The following is a 6,314-nucleotide window of genomic DNA, read 5'->3' on the forward strand; positions in this document are numbered from 1 at the left end:
CCACTATTGGAATATTGCATGCAATTCTGGTCTCCTTCCTATCGGAAAAATGTTGTGAAACTTGAAAGGGTTCAGAAAAGATTTACAAGGATGTTGCCAGGGTTGGAGGATTTGAGCTATAGGGAGAGGCTGAACAGGCTGGGGCTGTTTTCCCTGAGGGGTGACCTTATATAGGTTTTACAAAATTATGAGGGGCATGGATAAGGTAAATAGGCAAAGTCTTTACCCTGGTGTTGGAGAGTGCAGAACTAGAGGGCATAGGTTTAGGGTGAGAGGGGAAAGATATAAAAGAGACCTAAAGGGCAACGTTTTCACACAGAGCTGCCAGAGGAAGCGGTGGAGGCTGGTACAATTGCAACATTTAAGAGGCATTTGGATGGGTATATGAATAGGAAGCATTTGGAGGGATATGGGCTGAGTCCTGGCAGGCGGGACTAGATTGGGTTGGGATAGCTGGTCGGCATGGACGGGTTGAACCGAAGATGTCTGTTTCCATGCTGTACATCTCTGTGACTCTCTGACTCTATTGTGCCTTGATTCAGGTGGAGTCTAATTTCTATATCCTTATCACCATAATGACAAAGGTCACTTTTATAAATCCCAATATGCACAGGCATGTCTGCAACAGGTACCATGCTAAGGTCAAGGTCAAGTTAATAGTTTCTTCATTTTTACATTGTGATTCAAAAAAGAGCCTTTTGCTTCTTTTGGCGGACTCAGCTGTGCAAAAAGCTGCATTAGAAAAATGGGGCAAGCGATAAATTGTTTTTGTTTCACATTCTTAAGCAAAGAGAAGATATGTTGCTATATTGGCTCTAAGGTAGCTACCTTTGAAATAAAGTAAGAGGTACAGTAATGAGCAAAAAACAAACGTGCTGCTGAACTAGAGAACATCACCCTACACAAGACACATACTTCTCATACTGACTCCTCATCAATTAAGGCCATTGCTTTTACTGCTCTCCTCCCATCTATGAGTTTTTAGTTATAGTAATGAGAAGGAATTTTCATTCCTATAAGCTTCTGAAATACAATTGATCCTGTCAAATTCTGAGGAGATTATCAATGCTTGAGGCTAATTAACCCCAGACAATTAGATCTGTTCTTAGGTTCAAACTTCTATAAAAATTCCCCTGAATTGGTTGAGCTTAATTTTCCCTGCTGCAGGTCTGAAAAGGCGTAGATCAATGGATTTTCATGAAAGACTCCCCACAACAGTCTTACCAGCAGGTAGGTGTCCACCAATGGCCTCTGAGGGAAAACAAGCTGTGCTGTTGCAGCAGTTCCTAAACAGGTTGGAACGGCTAACTGAGGATAAAAAATGGAGTGTCAGGGTACTGAAAAATATGGTTTTCATCCAGTAAGCAACAGCAGCAGGAGAAAGCCTCTAATACCTAATTTTCCTTCATTTGTGAAAGCGGGACTATTCTGGTTGTGTCTACCAGCCGACCTTATACTTTACCGAAATAACACGAAAGATACATATTGAATGCTGAGATGTTACAAACAGCATGGCAGCGAGCATTGGTGAAAAGACAAACAGAGCTAACACATTGAGTCAAATATGACTCTTCTTTAAAGTAGAATTAAAATTCATCCCCATATCTGAAAAACTCAATCACTATTATGAATACACTGGCATATAGAACCTAACAAATGATGCCTAACAACAAAAACTGCTCCTCTGTTCAGTCAAGAATCATTGCTCTGTACTGCCTCATTGGCAGTAATTATTGCTTGAGTTTGTGTCCAACAAGGGCCAATTACGAATTACGCAGAATGTTCTCCATCAAAACAATCTTCTGCTACTTATATCCTAATCTCCCTGGTGGCCTAGTGGTTAGGATTTATCATCGTGGTCTGGGTTCAATCCCTGATCGGGGAATGGGGATTTATTGTTCCTCTGCAAGTTGTCATAACAAGCATTACTTTCTAAGAGGCTCTTGTGTCATAATGGGCCAGTAGGGTGGGGTTCAGGCCCCAATTTCCAAGGAAGTCATCACATGTCCAAAGAGATTGATTAAAACTAATTTTGAGAAGCCTGATGGCTCCATGGAGGAGAGAATTAATGCACTGCTCATTGTTAAACAGGTTCCAGGTTCATTCTCAGCTCAATTATTTTTATACACCCACGCTACTACCATACAGCAGAAATGCTTATCTTTCCCCACAGCACCCATGTTTTGTCTTTTGTGCAGGAGCTTAGTAAAAACACAATTTGTGGAAATAATTTTATTCAATATTTCACCACCAGAAAATACACCTGTTTGGCCAGGGATCCAGTAACAAGCAAAGCCCAGTAGAGGCAATCATTCCCAGCTCTTTGCTGTGTTAGGTCATTAACTAGTTTAAGGGTCGTTAGGGTTGCACACTGGTAGTACCCTTACATCTGAATTCAAATCCCATCTGCCTTAGAGGTGTGTCATAACATGTCTGGGCAGGTTGATTGAGAATTAATTCAACCAAGAAACATTTCACATGAATCAGAAGAGCCAACAAAGCAAAACATGGGAAGGGAAATATATAAAAGTGAAATAGCAACACAAACAAGCTTGGTTCCTGTATAGCAATAAAGAACTAGTTCAAAAGGCAAATCTGTTTTGGAATTTCTCTGACAGGAATTCAGAATTCACTATCATCCCCACACCACAACCCCTGGTAATCCCAATTTCTAGCTTTCCTCCTGCAGATGACTACTGAGACTGATGTAACTGATCATCTCCAAGTCCCTCACTATTCTGGTTTGGAAATATATCGCTGTTCCTTCACTGTCACTAGGTCAAAATACTTGAATTTCCTCCCTACAGACATTCTACTTAAGCCAATTGCAGTGGTTCAAGAAGGCAGTTTATTCCCCCCCTCACCCCTTCCCATCCCCCTGCCCACACTTTCTATTCTACCAGTCTCCATATCCACAGATCCTAAGCTGCTACTTCCAATGGGATGCCACCAGCAGGCATATGTTCTGCTCCTCTCTTGTCAGTGTTCCACAGGGACTATTCCCTCCTGGACATGCTGGTCCATTCCTCCTCTGCTCCTAACACTCCCACAGAATCTTCCCATGTAATCACAGAAGGTGTAATACCTCCTTCATCCTCAATATCCAAAGCCTCAGTCATACCTTCCTGGTGAAGCAGCGACTTACCTGCACTTCATTCAATCTATATGTACTGAATTCCCTGCTCACAATGCCATTTCCTCGACAATGGGGAGATGAAACGCAGACTGGGTGACATCTTTCAGAAACAACTATGTTCTTTCCATAATAAAATAACCTTGAGTTTCATTTAATGACACCATTTCTCTCTCAGGTGTTCTGCATTGCTCCAGTGAGGTTCAATGCAAGTTGGAGGAACATTACCTCGTCCTCTGCTTAGGTACCTCAATACCTTCAGGATTCAACATTAAGTTTAACAATTTCAGGGCATGAATATCTCTCTCCAAGTCTATTACCTGTCCCCACAACCCTGGCCCTTTCATGAAATGGGTTGCCAATCCATTTTCAACCTCTTAAAGCCTCCATATCACTCATCTAGCTTCTCTTCTTCTCTTCTTCCTTGGCTTACTATCAACAACACCTTTGTCTGCAAACTTTTTTTTAGTCTCTCCCTCTGGTTCCATCTACATACATCAGCACAATCCTCCCAACACCCCCCACAACCCCCCCATCTTGTCATCATCAACATAAATGCCACTTTTTCCCAGTTGTGTACAGTTCTGAAGAATGATCACTGGACTCAAAATATTACTTCTGTTTCCATCTCCACAGATACTGGATGACCTGCTGATTTTCTGCAAGATCTGGTTATGTTTCAGGTCTCCAGTATTATGGTATTTTGCTATTATTTATGAGTATCCTTACTGAGGGACCTAGAATGTCAAACACAACTTCAGTGTGCACGCCACTCTGTTTCCAGCCTTGGGATAATAAGCTTTGTCTAATAAGCTGTCTTAGCATTTTTCATGATAATGCTTTCTGAAGTGCTCCTCAAGTGGTATCACGATCCCTTGACTGCAAATGTGCTTTGCGGGTGAGTGCACATTTACATTGCTTCTGCGCACACCATGAAGCAAGACTGCACATGGATATAAAGATTCCTACAATTAGTCAGATTTCTAACAGAATGTGAAGACATTCGCACCAAAAACAAATACTCTCAGCACATAGTATGTGTATTGTATTATCTGCTGTAGTTTGATTCTTCCAGAATTTTCCCAAAAATGAAGATGAGGCCAAATACTCAGCTCTTTAAGTAGGGCTGAATTCAAATGCAAATTTTGATGCTGGCACCAAATTTTCAGGCTTGGCTCAGATCAGCTGAGTTTCTGTAGATTTCCCAAAGCAACATTAAATTCTCATCCAGTTCAGCTGATCACTTCCATTTGTAAGATCAGAGACAGGTTGGGTTCGAAGATATGAAGGGACTTTCCATAAACCAGTTATACCAGAAAAAGATACCCTGCTGCGCTTACATAAAGGGGTTGTCCATTGTCGACACTTTGCAAATTAGTTCAGGGTCTGTAAACATTCAGCACAAAAAGGAGCACCTCCAACTTTCAGCTTTTCCTCATCTGCAGTATTTTGCTTTTACCTGCAACTTTCTTATTCCTTCAGCTTGACTAGTCACTGCTTTGCCCCTCACAGCAACATGCTCTGCTCTGAAATTCCTCTGCTTACACTGGGTGCCTCAGGTTTGTTTATGTAGATATAGCTTCCTGTTCCCAATGGCCCTGGGAAATGGGATTGGCCATGGACAGTGTTCCCACTAAGCTCTGTGTGTGTGTGTATGTCTGCACAACAAACTAGAAGGTACTGAGCAGGTCTTGCTCTGTGTTAAATATTTTGCGTGCACAGCTATGCAAAGGAAAGGAAATGATATTGCAGATTGAAAACACTGGCTGTGCTCAATGCCAGCATTTCCAGGGAACATTGGTTATTGGAACATGGGATGGGTAAAGTGGCAGGTAGAATTTCTGCCCTATGTTATTACATGGTACAACTGTTCAATTGGAATTAAATGACCAAGATTCCATTCTTCATAGTTTTACATAATGTTATTTCCAGGGGCATGTTCTAAGAACTTGGCAACCTTTTGACAGGACTTTGAATTTACAAATAGAATGTTTTTAATTCTGCTTTGTGTAATTATAGGATTTTGCTGCATTTTGTGTTTTCATCAGTATTTCCACATATCAGTACAAATGCAGGCTGTAAAGATGTTTGAAAAATAAAGAGAGCTCAAATAAGGAATTAATGGAATGAAATACAAGGATTAATCTCTTCTTCACAATGATAAATAAACTTTAAGCTTATTCTCCCCATATAGATGAATCGATTAGAAACAGAATTTGATGTGATTGGATATAACAGAGTATCTCTTGCATTTCCTACACCTAGAACTGTTCTGAGCCTCACATTCTGCTTTACCTTATTTGTCAAGTCATTGTTTTTCCAGCTGCCTTCCCTCCCCAGGCAACGTCAGCTTCTTACATTGCTGATGTTCTAGCTGAACATAAGGATGCCTCACATGGGACCAAAAGAACGTCACACCAAAATCCCAAATACCTGCTGGTAATTTTTCAGAAACTTTTCATGCAGCTTCACTTACTGAAACAAAGAAACAGTCTACTCAGGGAATTCCACATGACTGGGGCCATAACACATGCAGTGACAATTATTCTTGCAATTTTCGTGGGCGCTCCTTAAATGTTCTGAATAAACCAATTATATTTTTAATTATGTGTATGTGTCACCAAGTCTGTCATTATACAGATTTGGTTTAATCTTTGTAACTAGTTTAGCAATAACTTAACCTCTGGTTTGATATTACCAGATGGTGAACATCACCATTAGCTGATCTGTGCCTGTTTCGCTCAAAATTCGTGTTTCAGTTTCTCTGTCCAGTTGCTGACTATTCTGTTCACAAAACTATGACTGTGTTGGCCATGTCAGAGAGTGTATAATACATTCTCCCTCCTTGACTTTTCGTCGACTTTTCGTCAGCAAGTGATGCTATTGAACGTTGAACTCCCCTTCACTAGCTCTCATGCTTTTCACAGATCCAGAACATTACTGTTGCATGGCACCTAACTTACCAGTCTGAATGAAAACAGTTTATCGCCTCCTTCTCCTTTGACACATCCAGTTATGGTAGAATTAAAATTTCCTCCAACTGACCATTAAAGAAGTTTAAAGTATTGGACTGAATTTTTTCAGCCACTAAATGATATGAGCATTGTTATGAAAGTTGATAGAATCATCTGAGATCATCAATAAAGAGATTCCAAACATTAAGAGCAAGATGTCCGAATTT

Source organism: Chiloscyllium plagiosum, chromosome 3 (assembly GCF_004010195.1).
Source record: "Chiloscyllium plagiosum isolate BGI_BamShark_2017 chromosome 3, ASM401019v2, whole genome shotgun sequence".
NCBI classification, from domain to species: domain Eukaryota; kingdom Metazoa; phylum Chordata; class Chondrichthyes; order Orectolobiformes; family Hemiscylliidae; genus Chiloscyllium; species Chiloscyllium plagiosum.